Source organism: Lissotriton helveticus, chromosome 6, assembly GCF_964261635.1.
Source record: "Lissotriton helveticus chromosome 6, aLisHel1.1, whole genome shotgun sequence".
Lineage (NCBI taxonomy): Eukaryota > Metazoa > Chordata > Amphibia > Caudata > Salamandridae > Lissotriton > Lissotriton helveticus.
Genome location: NC_136067.1, coordinates 1,890,318,450 through 1,890,341,528, shown reverse-complemented (window position 1 = coordinate 1,890,341,528; position 23,079 = coordinate 1,890,318,450). Strand labels below are relative to the sequence as shown.

Below are 23,079 nucleotides of genomic sequence, written 5' to 3'. Positions count from 1 at the left end.
CAGAATTTGATAGGAGGGATAAAAGCGCACTTTTGTGATTCAACATAATGTTGAACCATGCTGGTTGGGCCTTTTCTCGATTTGATCCTTTAAATGGCAGAGATGTGTCGATCACAAAGCCCGCTGGACTTAGCAGAACATGAAAGAATGGTGAAGGCACCCTTTCGGTTCATAATGTTTAGCCTCTGATGGAAGAGGGACTTCTATGTTTCACCACTAAGGAAGAAAATCTCAGTCTTTGGTTAAGTTTCAGATCAGAGATAGTACAGCCATTCAAGTCTGAATAACGTCCAGGCAGGATAAGAGTGCAAGGATACTATTGCTGAAAACACTGAGATATAACTTGACGTTTTCAGTATACTGGTGAAAATCCCCTGTCAGTTGAGTGGTACTTCAAGTGGCTATACATAAAGACTGAACATCGAGAGCAAGAATAGATCCCTTTGGATCTCTACAAAAGACAGGAACTGGTTACCTAGACGATTACATCTTTACAAATTGTTTTCCACTGGATAAGTGTGAGGTGAAATATATAAAGACAGTGCTGGTAAACCGTGTACTCGAACTGAGGGTTTTAGTCATCATAGGCAGTTGACAGTGGTTCACCATTTTAAGTGATAGTGTGAATGTCATCTACTATCTGGATGGGAGTTGCCCTTACTAGAACAGGATGAAGAACACATTGGTAGTGTTGAGGGAGGTTGAGAAGAGGAAGGTGCTCTTGAAGCTAGTTATCTAAGGTCTTATTGACTACTTTCACTAGAAAAGATGTGTGAAAGTGTGGTAACTTTGTGGCTCACTGGGTTTGAGAGTAGGTTTTTGCAGAACAGAGGATATGACCAGTCTTCAGGGATGGGCGGGACTATACCCATAAGAAGGCAAGCGTTGTTAATGTCTTTGTGGTGTATAAGGGCCTCAAGAGGCAGGAATTTAATTCAAGATGATGGAATAAGTTTGTCATGTTCATAGGGATTTGCCTTAAGAGAACGTAGGATGGGAGTACAGTATTTTGTCGCCATGTGTTTGAAGGAGTGTCAGGTATGCATAGTGGGGGTGTGGTTAAGTGAGGTTTTTCAGTTAACCAATGACCGCAATTAGCTGAGCAGAAATAGGGATGAAGGTCTGACAAAAAATAATCACTCAGCCCCATCCTAAACAAGCCCTATAGGTGATGCAAACATCAATAGACCACGCAAAGAAGCTGTAACCACTACAACAAAACACACAAATACAATATTACATTTAATCTCACATTAAAATGCAACAATAATATTGCTTCTGACTCTTCACACACAAATAAAGAACTGTGTGTGTCAGATCACATGTAAATCACTAACATTTTCAACCTATCTTCACAAAACCTCACAGATCTCTGCCTCAGGTGAAGATCATACAGCACAAAAATCCTGACCAAAAAAAGCATCTCTCAAAGGAGCGTTGCAAAGTATAAATCTGTACTTACCCAAAGGTCAAAATGCTAGCCCATTCTGCTTGTATGGAGGAGTAACCTATTTACAAAGCCAGTGGAAGGCTGCACAGTAAGGGATGGGGTAATACTAAGTATCTAGGTTAGGCGAGGGTAGGACGAGGTGAGATGTGGAATGCAAACAGTGGAGTGAGGGCGAGTGAAAGCGAGGGAACTGGAGGGGTGGCAATAATTCACAAAGCTGAAGGAGGCCTCCTATGATATTCCCCCCAAACACATTCAGGAGAATGGCGAGCCCTCCCAGTAACACAAAGACAGCAATATCTACATATAGGTACTATTGGATCTGAGCCAGCTGGAACTGCCCATTTTGTAATCCTTGTCTTTTCTTTCTCCCCCTTAAAAATGCATCCTCTTAAGAAAAATTCCTAAGCACTACTCATCATTGAGTTGTCTCTGAAGTGAAACAGTGTTCAAGAATGAGTACTAGAACTGGCATGGGTTGAGCTTCATGCAGAAATGTTATGGAGAGAGCAGCTGCCTAGTCCCTAACAGAGACATAACCCCACTTACAAAAGTAAGGCGACAGCTGCTCTTAAAATATGGCCATCCTTGTAAAAGCTGATCCCAGAGAAGAAATGCACAGGGTACTTGAACATTTGCTGCCGCTCTTATTGCAGTGGAACTTGACGTCACTCTATGCAGGAGGTCAAATGGATATTAGGTTCTGGTGTGAAACATTACAGGAATTCTGGGAACGGACATGAGGCCGCCTGTGGAAAGCACAGTGGGAGTCGTAGAACTGTGGGGCCATTATTGGAGTTTGGGCAACATAATATTACTGGAACACAAACATGCCTCGTAAAAGGAGCCCTATCATTTTGCATTAGCTTCACTGGAGAATGCATAAAGATGTGCATTTTTACCGTTTTTTCTGTTTAAACTTGTGGCCTACTAACTCAATGGGAGGGGGCGGGGCTTGTGGGCATGAAATGCTTGACACATACGATTCTCACCAGCAGGCATCTGCAGATTCCTCAAAGCCTGTTTGTTTCGACAACAAAAGCACAAACAGACTCCCACTTCTGGCAGGGGCCAGGCTTCACCCATATTTGAGAAGTAGGTCAGGCTTGATGTACTGATGGGCATCACTGGCACTTAAGTTTCTCCTCCCGAATGCCCTCTTCTGAGTAATACTGTACGGTACCCAGGGCTTTAAGTGGGATAAAAAAACTAGGGGGTCTCTCAAAGGGGAGTGACAAATGCAATAAAGGGCGTGACTTAAAAGCACATAAGCTGAAAATCTATGCTTAGCTTACTGTGCCACCCGACTGGTATTTTGCTACTTCTGTCATTACACCCAGATATAAAATGCAGCAAGTGACATAACACTTACAGCAAGCCTGTACTATTGGCTTTGGCAAAGGTGGTTAGTTGCATAACACAAATAAGCCACAAACATGGCTTCGTAGTACACCACATTGAAAATGCTTTAGTTCTGAAATGGTGAGACTGTGGAAGTCCCATATCGAGTCTCTGTGAAGTTACATCAAAGGCAGTAAAGAGAAATACTGCTGCAGAGTTGAGATTCATATTTTTTCATCCTGAGGGTGAGGGGAAATATTGGGAGCCCGATAAGGACCCATCCCAGCGCCTGCTTTATGGAACTGACTGTACCCTCTGGGAGGGGGGGTCACACCCTCGAGTCTAGTGCAACGGCTACTCCAATTGCTGCTGCAACAGCTGACCAACGGTATGAGGTCAGGCTCGACCCAATACCACGATAATACCTGGAAATCCTGCAGCGCCCTGAAACGGAAGCCTTTCAGAACAGTATAGCGCCGGGTTGACCTGCTGCCACGCGCCACTCCACAGACACACGCGCATTCTAAAGCAGCCAACGGCTTCACGCACCTACGAAGGGACGTCATCGCGGAACGTGTGAGCGCGCAAACTGTCACTGGGGAGCACGCGCCTCGCATTGTGAGGGACTCCAGGGGAATCCTAAAACCCGGGGATCTTTATATGCAACGCGGCTCCCCTCACCCAGTTCCTGCCGCCCAAACAGGTTCTTTTTTGGGAGAACGTTCATGGAAGCCGAGGCTTTTCTGTCGCCATTCCCAGAGGTGGGATTTCACGGGCCGGCGGAGTGTAAGGTCGGTGCGGGCGGAGTGTAAGGTCAGTCAGTATGAAGAGTGTGCGGTCGGTGCGCGCGGGGTGTGGCCACGGCGGATCCCATAAACCAACTGTTGACACACAGGGCCAGAAGCGGCTTCAAAGGCCGCAGGCCGCAGATAGGGCGTCGCGCATTCCAGGTTTTACAAGGCAGGCCCGGCTCGGTGTCACGCCGGCTATGCGCGCAGCCCCGGGGCCCAGAGCTCACTTTCAAGGCAGGAGATACAGATAGCTGTGGGGGAGCCCCAAATGGACGTGCCGGGGTATTTTTAAACATGCTCATTGACCCCGAAAAGAGGGACAAGACATACTAGCTTTGTTTGTGTGTGTGGGGGTGGGGGGATGATGTACAACCAACACAAATTAACCTCATGTAAAATAGGTTTACTCAGCCCTGACCGGATCCAAAGGACAGACGCACTCGTACTACGGCAGCGAGTCAAAACACAATCCCATGCACTTTGAAATTAACACGCCAGGTCACATCATGGGGTGCACTTTGTGTAAAATGTAAATGAAGTGGTACTTGTATAGCGCACGAATCACCCATGAGGCATCTCGGCGCTTGTACGAATACCGCTGAGGAACCCTTCCTGGCTTTTCCCTGTGAAGTGCCCACTCCTGGGCGGCACCCCCAAGGTGAAGCAAGGCATCCTAGCGTGGTTGGGGCCGTTGTGGAGATTAAGCAAGCTATTGCCCAGAGTTGCAGAGTGGGACCCATGATTAGAATAGGCACCGAGGCGAGAATTATCAGGTCCGAGGAAGTTGAGCCCAAGACCCGCTAAGGAATTGAACCCTGGTCCCGGGCTAGATCTCTGCATCAGGGTCTGACGCTCTAACCATTGAGCCACACTTCTCCACTTTCAAACAGGACTCTATTTATATCAGAAAACTTTGGGTAGTAGTGTTCCCTAAAACAAGAGAAACGTCCGCACATTCAACGAGAAAATTTGTATACGTGTAGTATCAGCAATAGTTCTCAAGAAGTCAGAATTTGGGTGCTCAATTTACCCTTCATACACCAACTACCCAGTGGCATTGACTGCACACACAGTGTGCACCAAATTAACACAACAAATAAGGGTTCTAACAGCACACCTCTCGTTTTAGTATTAATGTCCTATTATACTCAATGTAGTTACATTAGACCAGAACATAGAGATAGTCAAAATATATTTTTATATAAAGGGATCCAAGACGTGCGATGATCTTGATATTGTTTTATTTAAAATACTTCATTAAAAGTTCCCAGCACACAGCTTTATATCAAGAAAACAAACACAATTTGCTGCCTAGAACAAAATGATAAAGGGTACTTTTATTAATTAGTTGTTTAATAGCGCTCTCTCTACAGCGATGAAAATCACAGGTATTCATTTAAAACAATTTAATGGTACTCAATTTTTACCGAATGACAGCACCCAGTGATTGTAAGTGTTTTCTAAAGGTCTGTCTAAAACTTTATACTAAGGTACCAAACAAGTTAAATTAGTATACTGTCTGTACTACTGCATGATTCCTTTTTAAAAATAGTTTAAGTGAGTTGCTGCGTTACTGTGTGTGTGAGTGGATGTCTGAGTGACTGTACAGGTGGGTGTCTGAGTAGCTGTGTGGGTGACTTAAGGGGCTGCATGAGTGACTGTACTGGTGAGGGAGTGGCTGTAAGGGTGGGTGTGTGAGTGGGTGGGTGGGTGGGTGTGTCAGTTACTATGGGTGAGTGGGTGGGTGCATGTCTGGCTGTATGAGTGAGTGAGTGTAAGTGATTGGCTGTTTGGTTAAGTGAATTGGGGTGTGAGTGGCTGTATGGAAGAGTGAGTGTGTGGGATTGGCTGTATAGGTGAGTGAGTGGCCGTTTGAGTGATTGTATGGATGTGTGAGCGGTTGTGTGAGTGAGTGTGAGTGGATGTATAGGTTAATAACTGGGTGTGTCAGTAGCTGTATTGGTGAGTGAGTGACTGTATGGTTCAGTGACTTGTTGTATGATCAGGCTCTATGAATGAGTGGGTAGGTGTGTGAATGGCTCTATGAATAAGTGAGTAGTTGTGTGAGTACTTGTATGGGTCTATGAATGGGTATGAGTGGTTGTGAGGGTATATGAGTGGTTGTGAGGGTATGTGAGAGGATGTGTGAGAGGATGTATGAGAGGTTGTATTGAGGTGTGAGTGGTTCTGTTGGTGATGTAATCAGTGATGTCATTTGAGATGTTATCAGTAATGTCACGGACCATGTCATGAGTGATGTATTATGTGAGGTCATTAGCAGTGCTTTGCGGTGGTTTAAGTAATAGCTCAGGTACCTATAGGGAAGAGGTGTGGTGCAGCGGTCAGGGCGGCTGACTCTGTAACACAGGGGTTTATGGTTCGATTCCCGGCGCTGGTGGCAGGTTAGCCCAGCACCTTGTGACTCTGGGCAATAGCGCGCTTAATCTTCCCGATGGCCCCCGGGCGCCGGGACACCTCTCTGGAGGTAGCTGTGCGCTTTACAAATGCTTGTATTTATAGCTGCTGACTGGTTTTGTACAAGTGAAATCTGAGCCCAACTATAACGTCCCTGTAATTTTTGTTTTTTCCAGTGAATTTCTACATTCTATTTCCTATCTATAACAACTCTAACCTTTGTTTCTTTTAAGTGAATTAGTAAGCTTTTATTAATTTAATTTCCTAACTGTAACCATTAATCTTTGACACCAAGTGTATGAGTGAGTGCATGAGTGTCTCCGTGGGTGTTCGAGTGTCTGAGTAGGTTTGTAAGTGGGTGTGAGAGACAATGAGTGAGGCTGTAAGTGGGTATATGAGTGTCAGAGTGGGTCTGTGAGTGAGAGTCTTGAGTCTCTAATACTGGTGGGTGGTAAACTCTGCTCTGCCGGATGAGTTTGTGAATATTTGCCACTCTGCACTCCACTTAGATTGTGGAGTTTGGCAAAAACACCACCAACCCTCGGGGAGCAGAGTTTACCGGCGCGCTCACCCCTAGACTACATCCCCCAACTAGTAGTGCGCCAGGAGGCACTTTTCAAGAGTGTTTGAGAAAGGGGGCCTCCAAAGAGGTCCAAGCAATCCCGCTATGGAGGACTTGTGGCAACAATAGGGGTTCTTGGCCCCCAACGACCCTCAGCAGCCAAGGGGACGTCTTCCCCCAACCAGTAGTGCACCAGGAGGCCACTTTGCAGGGTGGTTGAGAAAGGGGGTGTGGCCTCCGATGAGGTCTCAGAAATCCCACTGTGGGGGCTTACTTGTGGCAACAATAGGGGTTCTTAGCCCCCAACGACCCTCAGCAGCCAAGGGGACCTCATCCCCCATCCAGTAGTGCGCCAGGAAGCTCTTTTCAAAGTCTAGATAGGCGGCGGGGCCTCCGATGAGAGGAACTTACTTGCGGATGTTAATTAGCCCTGGGGAGGTAGTGGACCCCTGGGGCTCAATGGCCTTGAGTGCCACCCTCCTTTAAAAAAAAACAATTAAAAATGCCCCTAGGACCTGGCCCACCAAGGAGCTGGAATCAAAACAAGCGCGGGTGCCTGCGCTTGTTTTAAAAAATATATATTTTCCAAACTCCGTCACATTTTTGCAGCAATTTTTTTTTTTTAAACATGCTTTTTGCCCCTGTTTGGGTCCCCCTGGAACTCCATATCCAGAGCTAAGGGGTCAGGGTATTCTTACCCTGCTCCTTTAAAAAAAAAAAATAACATTCTGAAGTCTAGCCCCAAGATGGCTGCCAACACTTGCTGGTTGAAGTGTTGGCCGCCAATCAGATCTTAGCACAATATCGGGAGGGTTCAGGAAGCCTTCGCATCCCTATATACACAAATTTGGATTTTCATTAATATCTCTAATATTACTGAACAAATTTACATCAATTTGCAAAAAGGCCGTCTACTGGACCAAAAGCTACCCTTTTCCTCAGCCCCCACTTGACGAATCACCCCAAAACTTTCATAACAAGAGCTGACTGACTGTCATACTAGTTTGGAACATTTCGTGAAGATTCGTCAAAAGGGGCTGAAGTTATTGGCAAAACCAAAAACTTTTCCCTAAGGAAACTAGGTACCAACTAGAACTACCTACTGACGCCGGCCAGTAGGTAACAAATATATATATTCACCAGTTACAGTTATCTCAAGTAACTATAAATCATGCTCTAAGGCATGGGTACTCACAAACTTTCTCTCGGGGGCCAAATTTACATTGTGGTTTGTGGTCGAGGGCCACACCGGTGGAGGAGGGGTCAGTGGGGGAGGGGCTAGAAATAAAAAACTGTGACCATGATGTTGAACACAAGCCCCTGCAGCAGATGCCTTCGTCCACTGAGCCAACAGACTTTCTCTTTCTCTCCTTCTCTCTCTTTCTCTTTCTCTCCTTCTCTCTCTCTCCCCCCTTCTCTCTCTCTCCCTCCTCTCTCCCTCATTGTCTCTGTCTCTCTCCCTCCTTCCCTCTCTTTCTGTCGGTCTGTCTCCCTCGGTCTGTCACCCTCGCTCTGTCTGTCTCCCCTCTGTCTGTCACCCTCCTCTGTCTGTCACCCTCCTCTGTCTGTCTCCCTCTTCTCTGTCTCCCCCCTCATATGTCTCCCCCATATCTGTCTCCCCCTCTCTCTCTGTCTCCCTCCCTCCCTCTGTCTCCCTCTCAGTCTCTCTGTCTGTCTCGGTCTGTCTCTCCCTCTGTCTCTATCTCTCTCTCTGTGTCTCTCGCTCTCTGTCTCTATCGCTGTCTGTCTTTATCGCGATCTGTCTCTGCCACTGACCCTGTCCCTACCTCTGTCTCAGTCTGTCCCTGTCTCTGAACCTCTCTACCTCTGTCTGCCCCTGCCTCTATCTGTCTCTGTCTCTATCTGTCTCACCTCACCCGGCCCTCACTCCCTGCTGCCCTCCGTCACCTCACCCGGCTCTCCTCCCTGCTGCCCTGTCACCTCACCGGGCTCCCACTTCCTGCTGCTCGCCCAACTCACCGGGCTCTCTCTCCCTGCTGCCCTCCCACCTCACCCAGGCTTTCACTACCTGCTGCCCTCCCACCTCACCTGGGCTCTCACTTCCTGCTGCCCTCCCACCTCACCCGGGCTCTCACTTCCTGCTGCCCTCCCACCTCACCCGGGCTCTCACTCCCTGCTGCCCTCCCACCTCACCCGGGCTCTCACTCCCTGCTGCCCTCCCACCTCACCCGGGCTCTCACTCCCTGCTGCCCTCCCACCTCACCCGGGCTCTCACTCCCTGCTGCCCTCCCACCTCACCCGGGCTCTCACTCCCTGCTGCCCTCCCACCTCACCGGGCTCTCACTCCCTGCTGCCCTCCCACCTCACCGGGCTCTCACTCCCTGCTGCCCTCCCACCTCACCGGGCTCTCTCTCCCTGCTGCCCTCCCACCTCACCCAGGCTCTCACTCCCTGCTGCCCTCCCACCTCACCGGGCTCTCTCTCCGTGCTGCCATCCCACCTCACCCAGGCTCTCACTCCTTGCTGCCCTCCCACCTCACCCAGGCTCTCACTCCCTGCTGCCCTCTCACCTCACCCAGGCTCTCACTCCCTGCTGCCCTCCCACTCACCGGGCTCTCACTCCCTGCTGCCCTCCCACCTCACCCGGGCTCTCACTCCCTGTTGCCCTCACCCAGGCTCTGACTCCCTGCTGCCCTCACCGGGCTCTCACTCCCTGCTCTGCCGTCCCACCTCACCGAGCTCTCACTCCCTGTTCTGCCCACCCACCTCACCCAGGCTCTCAGTCCCTGCTGTCCTCTTCAGCCGCCCCCCACCCTGTGTGTGTCAGCCCGGGCTCACACAGCCTCCCGTACACACACACACAGCAGCCGCACCCCAGTACTTCACAGGTCTTTAAAAGACCATTTACATGTAAATGAAGCTTTGTTCACCTCTTCATAGAGCCCCTGCAGCTCCCCTCTGACTGTGTCTGGAATCGCCTGGCCCCCACAGAGCAGTCTGCACTGCTGCTACCAGAGGTGTTTGCTGACGCTTAAAAAAAAAAAAAAAGTAAACACAGATATGTCTGTAAGGTCCGCGGGCCGCCAAGGAAGGCTTGCCGGGCCGCGGGCCGTACTTTGAGTACCCGTGCTCTAAGGTAACCCTAACTTGCGCCCCAACCATGCATTTTTCTCATCAATATTTTCACTACAAATGTTGCAGTGGCCCATGTGGCCAGCAGGCTTCCTGCAGGAGCCGTCATGTTTTTAGGTAAAGTGGCGTGCCACTGTGCCCACCCGGGGCATTTCTTTTTGCAACACTCCAAATCTGCTCTCCTTAAATGTCTGCTTAAAACCTTTGCTAGAAAAACGGACATTTGAGGTGAGTAGATTCAGAGTGTCACCAGTGTTGTAGGGTGGTCTATACAGTAGCTGCTTTCTACCTAAATCTGGGAACTACCCAGAGTTCTCTGCTTCTTTTTTGCATAATTTATGCAGCACTCAGCCTGAAAGGGTATTATATATATATATATATATATATATATATATATATATATATATATATATATATATATATATGCTGCTGGAGCGTTAAATGGAATAAAGCACTGATTTTGAACATCGGCATCGAGTGGTTTGTACCTGTTGGTGTGAATATCAACATTGGATTCTTCGTTGGAGAGATATATGGGGATATATATATATATATATATATATATATATATATATATATATTCCCAACCCCGGTCTGTAATTCCAACAAACCAATTTACTAGAGTGCACGCAAAAAGCCATTCTTAGGGGTTTAAAGTAGTTTTGATTTATTATTTCGCGCTTCTGCAGCCAGATTGACAAACGCGTTTCAGCGTTTCCGCCTTCGTCAGAAACTTTTGTGTTTCTTACAGCTGTGCACAGAGGGTCAACCTCTAGTCAGAGGTTGCTTTGCAATAGTTCACCTTCTAAAGGGCCTCAAAACCAATAGAAGTGAACAACAAGAACAGGTCCAACAGATCAGGTAACCCCCTAAACGGACCCCGTACCCCTTGTGCTGGATGCACTGCTCATGCCATTAAAGTAACGGGGTCCCAGTAACCCTCAGAACCTGGGTGGGTAATTAAACAAAAACAATGGTTCTGTTGGGGACACAATTACATTGAAAAATGTACTGAATACATACAAAAAAAAACAATATATCCAATGGAGGATATATTAGAAACGGACACTGACCACAATGGAAGAAAAGGTACATTTTTTGTATTCAACCTTAAGATAGATTCAATTAAAAAATGACTTAGACAAGCTGTCCAAAAACAGGCAAACCATGAACTAAATATACATAAAGTCAGTGAGTTGTGACTGAGTGTTCCAAATGGTTAAACAAATATACAGTGAATCATAAATATAGACAAAACAATACATCAAAAATATCCACTGTAATCACAATAGTCTCAAGATAACAAATTATTTCTTTAGTTCGTTGGGACTCTGTGCAGACGGATATATAGACAGAACGTCGACGTTTCGACCCTATGTGGGATGCGCTGATTATGTGCATCAAAGGAGGGTCTTCATCAGGACTGGAATATACTAGGACAGCCTATGAATGTAAATGAGACATGGTCAGGGCCTCGTGTGTGTCAGTGTTAAATTAAAGGAGCTGTGAATGCCCTTGGTTCGCTCACCTCGATCAACGTAGGTGTGTCATTCGTCAGTTTTTCAACTTGAGGAGATTGTCAGACGACAACCTCAAGCGGCGTGATTTGCGCAGTCTTTCTAAAAACAATAATAAGGTAAAACTCAGGCCTCAACTACATTGGGGTGATGGATCTAGCTGTTGTGTACAGGATCAAGCATACCTTGCTTCTTTGTTTGTATCTCCAACACCAGCCAGTGGGGAGATCTTGGAGTAAGGGATCAAGTCTCAGTGCAACAAGTCTTTTTACAAAGAAGTATGACAGTCAAAGTGGCGCATCAGATGTGATGGGTGTTTAGTTTAAAATGGCTATTGTGAATCTAATGTCATGTGGAGCAAATTATACATTGTGGTCTTTAGACGGCTAAAAGGGGATGCAGTGTCTATTATTACGAGTGGTGAACTGGGGGCATGCATGGCAAGAATCCGCATGTGCATCGTGCATATAGTCATGAGCCGGATATATGTTGGCTTTCGGTGGTATGGCGCGCCACTGTGATTGTTTCAAGGAAACACAGACTTTGAGCATTACGTGCCGCGTGTCTTGTGAAAATAAATTGCTCGTATGGAGGACGGTATACCTATACTAGGTTGTTTTTGGACAGCTTGTCTAAGTCATTTTTTAATTGAATCTATCTTAAGGCTGAATACTAAAAATTTACCTTTTCTTCCATTGTGGTCAGTGTCCATTTCTGATATATCCTCCATTGGATATATTGTTTTTTTGTATGTATTGAGCACATTTTTCAATGTAATTGTGTCCCCAACAGAACCATTGGATGCACCGCTCATGGCCTGCACATTAGTAAGCATTCTGCTCTAAAATAACAATACCCTTTTGTGGGAGCCAAACCCCAATATCTTACTGTGCCCCAATATTTTGATCACCCCAAAATGTAACTCTAGCGGCTCAGCTCCTGCACCCTTGATCTTGCTATAGGAGTCACCAACATCCTTGACATCAGGTCCCTCAAATTAGAAGAGTAGTAACAATAGTGACTGGGACCACTCAATAACTGTATTCTATACCATAGGAAAAATTAAAAGGGTTTTATTACAAAATCTCAAAATGGGCATTACAGAGATATGCAAAATAAATGCCATGAAGGCTCGGATCCAGAGTACATGGTCAGAATAATTCCGATTTCTAAGTGACAGTAGGCAGCAAAAACCCTAAGTGGAATGTACTGTATCACTAGCTAATCGATGTTCAAGAAAATCTCTCAATAAACGGACTGAGTCCTGTGAGGAAAATAAAAAGTCTCTGCCTCACCCCCAAAACCAGGGGTTTTATGCACATTTTTGAATAGGTAACAAGCAAGAACTGCAAAGTCAGCATGGCATGACTAGTGAATATTGAGCAAATCAAATTATAGATCGTCAAAAGCAAAAACTTAGCCCTAACCCATTTCTTAGGAAACAAAAGAAAGTCCATAGGCTTTCACAGCAACAGCACACTCTGGAATTGTACAACAGAATATAAAACGTTTTCAAGCAGACTCATGCACTACTGTAAGGTATCCAGCCTACAATCGTAACTTCCAGCTAAATTATCCTTCAGTTTAATGCATTCAGTGCACAAAGAAAGATTCATTCACAATATATGCCCGCTAAGAAAATTACCAGGTGTGTCACAGTGTCCTGTGCTCTACAAAGACTGTGGGAAGAGCAGAAATGTGTAGTGGGATGTTGATTGGCAAGGGTAATGAGCAGGAGCAAGATGAACAAAACACCATAACCGCATCCATATCAATTAAATAGTGTATCTGCAAAAAAAAATATGCCATACCTAAACTATAATAATGAATTCAGTAATAATTTGTCATCCAAAATCTAATAAGCTATCACACTATCAATGTGCTTAACGCAATTTAGTGTGTGCAGTTAATACAAGTCAGGCCTACTAGCTTTGTCTGGGTGTCAGAAACAGTAGAAAGCAGAATTATACGGTCAAACCCCAAAGCAAACAACAGTAAAACATTTCAAGAAAGCATAATCGTCTGATAACATTCAACAATATGTGCAATGATTTAGTGTTACTACTATTATTGCCGACAAAGCATTCTATGTTCATTAATGTGCAGTGTGTACACGTCTTTCTTCTATCTTTACAGCTGCTTGCTGCACATCATAAAAAAAGCCCCCGGCACTCCACAGCCATAAAACCGAGACCCATCTCAGAAACTGCTTTCTAAAAGTAAGGAAAGCCTCACCACGTCACTCCTCTGTGTAAATGGAAGACTTTGGGCGACATTCTAAATTACTAAGGGGGGGGACTCCCGTATCGCTCTCCAGGCAGTTCCCAGAGGCAATCGAACAGGCTGGTGTTGCCCTTGCCCTTCTTGGGGCACCCCATAACCAAAATATACTAATTTCTCGGCGCACCTAGACGTTTCTGGGGTGCTCTTTTGGCCTCAGGATCTCTTTCATATAGCCCGCTCAGAATTATTATTTTTTTTAAATGAAATGCACTCTTTGGAGCAATGCCTATTTTTGAAGATCCAGGTACCAAAGTCCTTTCAGTGGGGTACAAGGGATCACAGAACTCCATGGCCTGAGCCGGAGCTCAGCTTGTGCGACCTGGCCAGCCAGCTCTCTGCCAGGCCACCACTAATTTTTGTGTCTACATGGGAGCCGGTAGTCTTTCCTTCTCACGGCTGCATTTCTCTGTGCACCACTTTTCCAGGACACAGGAGCGGGGTAGGCATAGAATCACTATGCACCCACGCTCCCTGCCATGCCCTTGAGCTACAGGCGAAGGAGGATGCAGCAAACCACAGTACCACTTTGGCACTGGTTTTCTGGGGGCAATCTGAGGATGAGGGGAGCGATAGGCTCTCAGGTTGTCATTGACCCCATGGGTACTGGTCCCATTAGCAAGAGTAAGGGAGTGCCGGTCCCGAGCCGCTCCACAAGTGATCCACAACGACAGCAAAGGGATTGGTGAGCCCAGCACCACAGGGGGCCTTCTGGGGGATTTAAGCAAAACGGAGGAGAAAGTTAATTGCTGCTTTCTCCGATATGTTGCTTTACCTGGTTTGGATTTTTTGTGTTTTTGCTCATGGTGGCGGGCTCTAGGAATGTTGATATATGGCCTCTAAAATCTTGAAAACTTCCTAGAGCTGATTTAGCCGCTGCTCTCCCTGTGATGTAAGGTAGCCCAGTGACTCCCCTCCCGCCCATCTGCTCCTCAAACGCTGGGCCTGTTTCTCTGTCTGGGCTCCTGGTACTTCTCCTTGACCTCTGGTCTTCTTCAGCAACGTCCCGCAGACTTCACGGCAGGTTACGCTCTCTTCTGGCACTCCTCAGGCCCCATGGCATTCTTTCCACGTTTGTATCCAGCAGGACCATGAGGTCCACATTTAGGGATCGTCCACCTACAGGACCAGCCCACAGAACTTCCAGGTATACCCTCTCCTTCAGTGTCCCCCAGGAAGCCCGACACTCTACTGTTCACAGAAGGAGCGGGGCAGCCAGTGAGACTGACCCTGTAGAGACAGATCAACTGAGTCCAAGTCGGTAAAAGTCCAAAATGTCCAACCACTTCAGACAGGAGGTCCATCCATTTTTGTGGTCCTCAAGAACCCAGTGCTTCACAAAGTCTCTCCCTTCCTTGTACAGAGGTTTTTAAATAGGATTGGAAAGATCCAGAAAGTGGGTATCATTGCCAATCAATAGATGATGATACTTCATCTCTCCACCCATTCCACCTCTCCCACAAAGCATCAGGAACTCGCAGATTAAAGTGTCAGTAAAACAAAGTTTTGCTCTTTTTAGGTCTCAGTTGGCACTGCTGCTGTTTGAAATACCTAATGGTTAAAATGTACATAGATTGTGGTTTTGATCAGCCCCCATCCGCCGATGGGTTATTTGGGTCGCCCCTCAGCCACTGGCATGAGATCTTGTCAATCACATCTTGGCCCAGCCCAGAGGAGCATGTTTGTCTTATCTCATGTGATTGGTTGTTAAGTGTATCATTCTGCCTCCTAGCTTGTGCACCTTTGCAACGAATGAGACACTAATTTACATCAGAAGAATATTCTAAATAATCAATCACAGCACTCTGCCATTACGTCCTACTCCGAGTAGCAAAGAATATGTCAGCCTGTATATGGTTGCCTGCGTGGAAGCTATACTGGTGGTACTGTTATCAGTGGTTTGGAAACTTCCAACTTCAGTCAGATGCACGCTGTGGATACAATTTTCCAGTGTAAAGCTTCCGCTTCCCCTGGAGCCCTATCGCCACTCAAGGTGATCCCACGATAATACTCCCCACATCACACAGAGAGAGCACGCCAGCATTACTTATGGCACTCTGTGATGAGGACTACACCAACTGTACTTTCATCGGGGATCATTTGGTAGTTTTCACCGCAAGGCCCCAACACGGTCACTCAATCAGATCTTATTATAAGCTGATTGCGGACAGTGTGTGAGTGGGCAACTCCACACTAGGTGGCAGGAGTATGAAGAGCTTCTACAGCTACACATGCAACGAACATGGGGTTCTGTGCATTACCCCGTTGAAAAAATATATTCCTAATCCTCGATTAGGGTGGAAAGCAGATATTGCAACCGGTTTGGCTGTGGCAGCCACAAAAAACCCAAGCATAGGCACTTTTCATTTGCGCTATGCAGAGAATTGCAGTTATCACTTGCACACTCCAGTTCGCTAAATTTGGGAGGAAGGTAGAGGTATCCACCTGCACACTGTTTTGTTTTTCTTCTTTACAATCAGCACCCAGTGCTCATTTTGGCAAGTTGGAAGAAAGTCATAACAAGCATTGGAAATGCAATAGGTCTCGCAGTAGGAAAGTTTGAGCTATAGGTGTTATTTATTTTTTTGTTTTTTATTTATGTGTTGTTTTTTCTAAATAGCTAAATTAATAGCTTTCTTCTTTACAAAGCCAATAGTTATAATTTTTGTAAATGTGACACCTCTAGCATTTGTAAAGCAACATGTTTTGTATTAACGGGACTTATATGTGACTTATATGTATTGATATAAAAAAAATCAATGGCTTTAAAAAACAATTAATAATTAATACGTAAATAAAATGGATTTTATTTTATATTGCCAATAGCTTAAAGTTTATTAAATATATTTAGTGAAGATGCTGTGGTTGCGCTGAGTGAGGGTGAGTGAGGGTGAGGGTGAGTGAGGGTGAGGGTGAGTGAGGGTGAGGGTGAGTGAGGGGTTGAGGGTGAGTGAGGGGTTGAGGGGTTGAGGGTGAGTGAGGGTGAGTGAGGGTGAGTGAGTGAGGGTGAGTGGGTGAGGGTGAGTGAGGGTGAGGGGTTGAGGGTGAGTGAGGGTGAGGGGGTGAGGGGTTGAGGGTGAGTGAGGGTGGGGTTGAGGGTGAGTGAGGGTGAGGTGTTGAGGGTGAGTGAGGGTGAGGGGTTGAGGGTGAGGTGTTGAGGGTGAGTGAGGGTGAGTGAGGGTGAGTGAGGGTGAGGGTGAGGGGTTGAGGGTGGGTGAGGGTGAGGGAGGGTGAGGGAGGGTGAGGGGTTGAGGGTGAGTGAGGGTGAGGGGTTGAGGGTGAGTGAGGGTGAGGGTGAGTGAGGCTGAGGGGTTGAGGGTGAGTGAGGGTGAGTGAGAGTGAGGCTGAGGGGTTGAGGGTGAGTGAGAGTGAGGGTGAGGCTGAGGGGTTGAGGGTGAGTGAGGGTGAGTGAGGGGTTGAGGGTGAGTGAGGGTGAGGGGTTGAGGGTGAGGGGTTGAGGGTGAGTTAGGGTGAGGGTGAGTGAGGGTGAGTGAGGGTGAGGGAGGGTGGGTGAGGGTGGGTGAGGGTGGGTGAGGGTGGGTGAGGGTGAGTGAGGGTGGGTGAGGGAGGGTGAGTGAGGGTGAAGGGTTGAGGGTGAGTGAGGGTGAGTGAGGGTGAGTGAGGGTGAGGGATTGAGGGTGAGGGGTTGAGGGTGAGTGAGGGTGAGGGTGAGTGAGGGTGAGGGTGAGTGAGGGTGAGGGGTTGAGGGTGAGTGAGGGTGAGGGTGAGTGAGGGTGAGGGTGAGTGAGGGTGAGGGTGAGGGGTTGAGGGTGAGTGAGGGTGAGGGGTTGAGGGTGAGTGAGGGTGAGGGGTTGAGGGTGAGTGAGGGTGTTGGCTATTGTGCGCCGGGGTTTACACTACTTCAGTTAGAGCCGCACACTGCATGTCAGAGAAGAGAGAGAAGGGGAAGGGGGAGGAGAAATGCGACACGGCGGGCAGGGGAGGGGGCTGTGTTATCTCAGCAGAGTCGAATCAACAAACGGAACAGTGCACCGCCGTTAACATTGTAGAAGTGGACATCCAGAAAAAATACAGGGATGGTTGGAAAAGGTTAATTATCTCGTAGCCCACACGCTGGAGTCAGAGCAAAGTCTTCAATGTTTATCCAGGCGTACTTGACATTAACATACCGTATGATGTTTAATATCCGCTCCCCTTTTTAAAAAAAAATTCAGCCACAAAACAGCACATGGCGCTTATGATATATCAGTGGGTTGGAAACATTACCGGCGCGCTGGAGCGCCGCTGCGGCACGCAGCGAAGCACTTGCCCCACTAGGTTTGGGGGAGAGATTGAAGCATTGGACAAGCTGTCAAAGATGCATTTTGGGAATGCTACAAAACGCGCAATTACCCAGCAGCTCACGGCTGCCAAGAGGCACTTCCGGAACTGAGCTCTGAAATGGGTTGGGGAATGAGAGGGGGGGAGGGGAGGGAGAGAGAGTGGGATTCGAAAGACAAAAGGGGGAGAAAAGACAGGGTAAGGGAAAAGAATAGGAGGAGAGGAGGGTAGAAAGAGACGAAAAGCGAGTGAATAAAAGGGTTTTTTTGTGACAAAGAGGGAAAGTGGTAGTAAAAGGAAGGAGGGGGGAATTTAAAGGGAGCGACAGGAGAGGGAATGGAGGGGTGAAAGGCAAATGGTGTACACGGTTTAAGGAGGATGGATTTGTTGCAAACTACAGTGAGAAGTAGGGGAGCCCGCAGAAGAGTTGGATGAGAGAAGAAATATGTCAAACAGCACAAAATGAAGGAGTCCAGAGTGGAGTGGTAAAGGAGAATAGAAAGGGAGAGTGGGCAGGGGAGGGGGCGGAGCGGGGAGAGGGAACAGACGGAGCGAAGGCAGATAAGGGGAGGGGGGAGGAGAAATGCGACACGGCGGGCAGGGGAGGGGGCGGAGCGGGGAGAGGGAACAGACGGAGGGAAGGCAGATAAGGGGAGGGGGGAGGAGAAATGCGACACGGCGGGCAGGGGAGGGGGCGGAGCGGGGAGAGGGAACAGACGGAGGGAAGGCAGATAAGGGGAGGGGGAGGAGAAATGCGACCCGGCGGGCAGGGGAGGGGGCGGAGCGGGGGCTTACGTGTGTGATTAAAAAAAGATCAGAATAAACCATGTTTGTGGGCTGGGTCTGCATGGCGATGTTGAAAGCTTAATTTGCTGTGTTTAATTTGGGGTTGAAAGCAATGTGGGAAAGAGGAGAGGAAGTGAGCAGGCAGACACAGAAGCCAAACAGTCTGTGTAGCTGCCTTTAAAAGAGTGGCGGAAATGTCAGGGGGTCTCGAGGAGCCCCTGCAGGATGAGGTAAAGGTGTTTATCAAAGAGGCATTGAAAGGGTTAGCTCACCCCAGTAGGCAGTTGTCTGTCCTTGAGAGACATTTCAAAGGCATGTGCGGGCAGACCTGGACTCTGTGAGGGCTCATGGAAGGGCTGGATGTTTACACCAATGCGACGCGACCAGGCAGGGGAGGGGGCGGAGCGGGGCTGTGGGAGGAGTGCGGGAACAGACGGCGAGGGGAGGAGAGTAGGAGGAGGAGAGTAGGGGAGGCACGGCCTAGCGGCCGTGCAATCAAGAAGTGAGGGGGCGGGAGAGTAGGCAAGGCAGGCGGCTGGGGGCATGTGCACGCGCTTTTAAGCTCAATGCGCATGCGCATTGAGCTTAAAAGTCACGGGCACTGCAAGGAATCGCCACGATTCCTTGCAAGTTGGACAAAGAGTGGATAAGCCCCCATAGTCTCGCTTGCTCGATGCGCATGCGCATCGACAGGCGAGACCTAAAAAGTTCTTGTAACAAGAAGTGACAACCTGGACTGCTGCAGAGACCACAATACACCCCTGGTCACAGCATGTGTGCCTCTTCCAGTGCTGGTTTCGGACGAGGAGGATATTAGGATAAAAAAAAAAAAGACTAAACCTGGGGATAGTACCATACCCAAGTCAAAAACGTGCCAGTGCCTGCCATACCCGTTTAATTCAGCTACCTCTGAAGTACCCCCAACAAAGACCTGGGATTCACTTACAGAAAGGACCAAGAACTGTAGTTGCACAACAGATGGAGGGAAACAGTGAAAATGTAACTTTTTTCAGAATTAAAAACACCTCTGGAGGAAAGCGAGTGTCACTGTTTTGGTTTGGTCTAAATGTTGAGTAAGCTGTTGGAAAAATGGTTTATATCAGCAATGCTGCTGTACATAAACATGCTTTTTAATTAGTGCACATGAAGCTCGGAGGGAAGTCTCATGCTCCTTTGTAAAAACACAGCAGCTGGGAAAATAAATAGCTTTCATTAAAGTCCAGGCATCTGTTTTTCCTTCGTTTTGCCCTACTCATTTGAGGCATTATTCAGAGTATTTTGCCAATGTTGCACCTGCTAAGACATTGAAATACAAACAGGGCCTGCCAGCAGCAGCCCCCCCCCCCTGCACGCCTGGCATCTGGCTTCGCAGCCATTTTACTGACTGGCAACACCATGTAAGTGAGCCAACCCAAATACGAAGGGTATGCTGTGCCACCACATAATTAAGCCGGAAAAACAGCAGCACTACGAAACAGGTTCCATAAATGAAGGCAGGCATGAGCTCAAGAGAAAAGGGGTTTCTCAAAGTTGGCAAGTTTTGTTTGGAAACATTACAGATAAAAATGTAATATATTCTTGTCATATCCTCTGCAAAAAACGTGAGCGCCAATTAGGGCGTCCACAAACGGTGGAGGGGGGGGGGGGGCTTTTAATTATGCCCCTCTCCCCTGAAAAAACTACTGCAGACGCCAATGAGCAATGAGCGCCCATATCCAGAAACGTTTAAGAAATTAATGTATCATAAACCTTCAAAAACAAACGAATGAGAAGGTGTGAACTTTTAGAAAAGCATGAACAAAGCTATCAAAATATGAACATATATTAATGAATTGATTAAAAAAAGACATAAAATCAGATCCAGAAAAAAAGGAATCAGTGGAGGCAAAAAGAGAGTATTCCTTGTTTCGACATCTTTCGATGCAGCACCCGGGTTTTACTCTAACACCCAGGTTGTTGTACTTATTTTAAACAGTGATGCCCTGCAGAAAAAATGAATTCACTTAAGTCTACCTATGGAAAGAATGTCAAACGGGGGATGTCCACAAAGCAAACAATATACAGCAATTGATGTAAGAGGCTTAGCAGAGTATGTATTGGGACTGGAACCTCCCGACATAATATACAAGCATGCACCCCTACCCAAGTGACCCAGCCACATGCGAAACTGGTATCCTGACATTTTACCGGCCCACGGTAGTCTAGCGTGTGTGCTCCAGTCTAGGCCTGTCCCTGGTAATGCCAAGGTCAGGAGCTGGTTCTGTGACCTGGCGGGGCACGCCACAAGTACATACAGAATTATGTAACTTGTCCTGAACAGACCTTTTTTTCCTGTGTCAGAGAGGAGTGCAGCCTACTGACCCCATTCGGGTATAAGTTTTGTTTTAATGTGACACCCAGATCATTGCGCTGACATCTATTGTGTGTGCGCACATTGTGTATGTGTGGCACATACATGAAAGCGCGACTGCTCATGATGTAACTATGTTGCTGGGACCTCTGGGTTCCATGTTTCAATTTGAATTGCCCCAGATTTAGAGCAAGATGGGCAGTGGATACAGCTTCCCCAGTAGTGGAAATGTATTGTCTTCATTCCTGTGACTGGAGGGTGGTGACCCAGATACAAAAGTGAGGAAAGATGGAGACAAGGCTACCTTTAGAAATTATTTAAGGTCCTTTCAGCATGGGATTCCTGACTAAATGTTTGAGGGATGCCATTTAGTGGATGGTAGATTTTCCTGATGATGGTGGGCACTGAAAAACGGCTGTCTGCCCATCTAAATTATCTGGGTGTACATAAAACCAACTCTCTGATGGTCCTTACTCGGTCAGAAAAGTTTGACCATGGAGAAGATGGAGCAGTTAAAGGTAAGTAGTTAAATAGGGTGGGTGGACCAATCATTATGTAGGCGGACAGGGAACTACGGTGCTGAGATCCTAGAGCTTTCCCTACCGAGTGGGCCGTAAACGTATTTTTTATCAGTGATATAATACCTGAAGTTCGTTTCAGCTCCCCAAATGGAAATTCAACAACAAACTCACAAGATGTATTGTTAACACTTAATGTCCTTTGTCCTATACCAAGTTTGATAACCCCATTCATCTATTGTCCTAAAGAACCCCACCTGACTTGCTGCTTCTAATCTTTTGTGCTTCTAATCTTAATTTACCCAAAGAAAACAGTGACTGCAAAAACACGTTATGGTGACTCTTGCCCCAAAATATAACTTGACCAATAGTTATTGTATGCCCTATATCAAGCCACACTCATTCCCACACCTGATATAATTGCCACCACAAAGCCAATTACATGTTATTCTCTTGCAGTCATTTGTAGTAGGCTTCTTGAAATCCTCGCTGAGATCTAGAAACTGTATGGAAAATTAATAACTCCACCAGTAGGCAGCCTCTTATTTACTAGCTATGAATTTGTATGTCCAATTACTGACAGCCCGTTATTTCCCCTTTTTTTAAATATTGATCCTGATATCTATATTTTTGTGTATTTTATTGGAGTGTCTATTACAATTTATACCATGAATTGTATGTTTTTATATTTTTAATGGTGCTTTATAACTTTTATGGTTTTTGTTTTTAAACCGAAGTCTTTTGAAAATTGAAAAAATAAAAAATAAATGTTTTAATTGATTGCTTTATAAGTTAACTACACTCCTTGAGCAGGGGTTAGAATGTCATTGAAAAAAACGCTAATGGTCGGACACAAAAAGGCATTTCAACATGAACAAAGATCCCACAAAAGGAACAAGCATTTGCAATGCAATAGGTCTCGCATTAGGAAAGTTTGAGCTATTGGCATTGTAAATTACAAATTTTGTATTTATGTGTTGGTTTTGAAAATAGATACATTAATAGCATTGTCATTTACAATGCCAATAGCTTAAACTTTTGCAAATGTGACAACTATTGCATTTGTAATGCAATATGTGTTGAGAGTGAGTGAGTCAGTGCGTGAGAATGAGTGGGGGAGTCAGCCAGTGAGTGGGGGAGTCAGTCAGTGAGTGGGAGAGTCAGTTAGTGAGTGAGTGAGTGAGTGGGAGAGTTAGTTAGTGGGAGAGTTAGTTAGTGAGAGAGTGAGTGTTGGAGAGTGTCAGTGTGAGTAAGCGGGAACAGAGCACGGCACCCTGGGCCCTAGATGGCTACATGTGCTGCCAATCGAGGCACAGTGTGACCGTCTGCTGGAAGAGTCATCAGCTGCAGCTCGTGGCAACACTCATGACAGAGGAGGGCGGCCATTGGACAAGGAAGGTCCTGAAAATAGCAGCGCCCTCTCGACCATACAGAGCAAGGTGAGTTCAGCAGGTCACTATGTTAGGGTGCACATAATATTACTTTTTCGACGCACTTCAGAAAACATGTTACAATACTCGATGACCCAAAAAAAACTCGCCGTGTTGTGCCTTATTGCCCTAATTAACGAAGCAGCTGTATATTAACATGTTCGTTCACGACCTCAAAATGCTTCTAGCAGGTAATTTTTTTAAAACAGTAAATAACACCAGAAAATAGTCATGGGAAAGCAGTTTAGTTGAACTGCTCAGCTGTG

The 23,079-nt window shown here is 46.8% G+C and overlaps 1 protein-coding gene across 3 annotated transcripts in view; it reads right to left on the bottom strand.

Moving 5' to 3' along the window:
* Positions 1-23,079, bottom strand: part of DISP1 (dispatched RND transporter family member 1) — a 659,288-nt gene that overhangs the window by 210,151 nt on the left and 426,058 nt on the right. The window contains exon 1 of one of the 3 annotated variants that reach the window (XM_078649831.1): positions 3,217-3,308. The exons of the other annotated variants lie outside the window; for them this stretch is intronic. The gene's annotated coding sequence lies outside the window, so the exon portion shown is untranslated. Of the gene's footprint in view, positions 1-3,216; positions 3,309-23,079 lie in introns of those variants that run through there. 3 annotated transcript variants of the gene reach the window in all.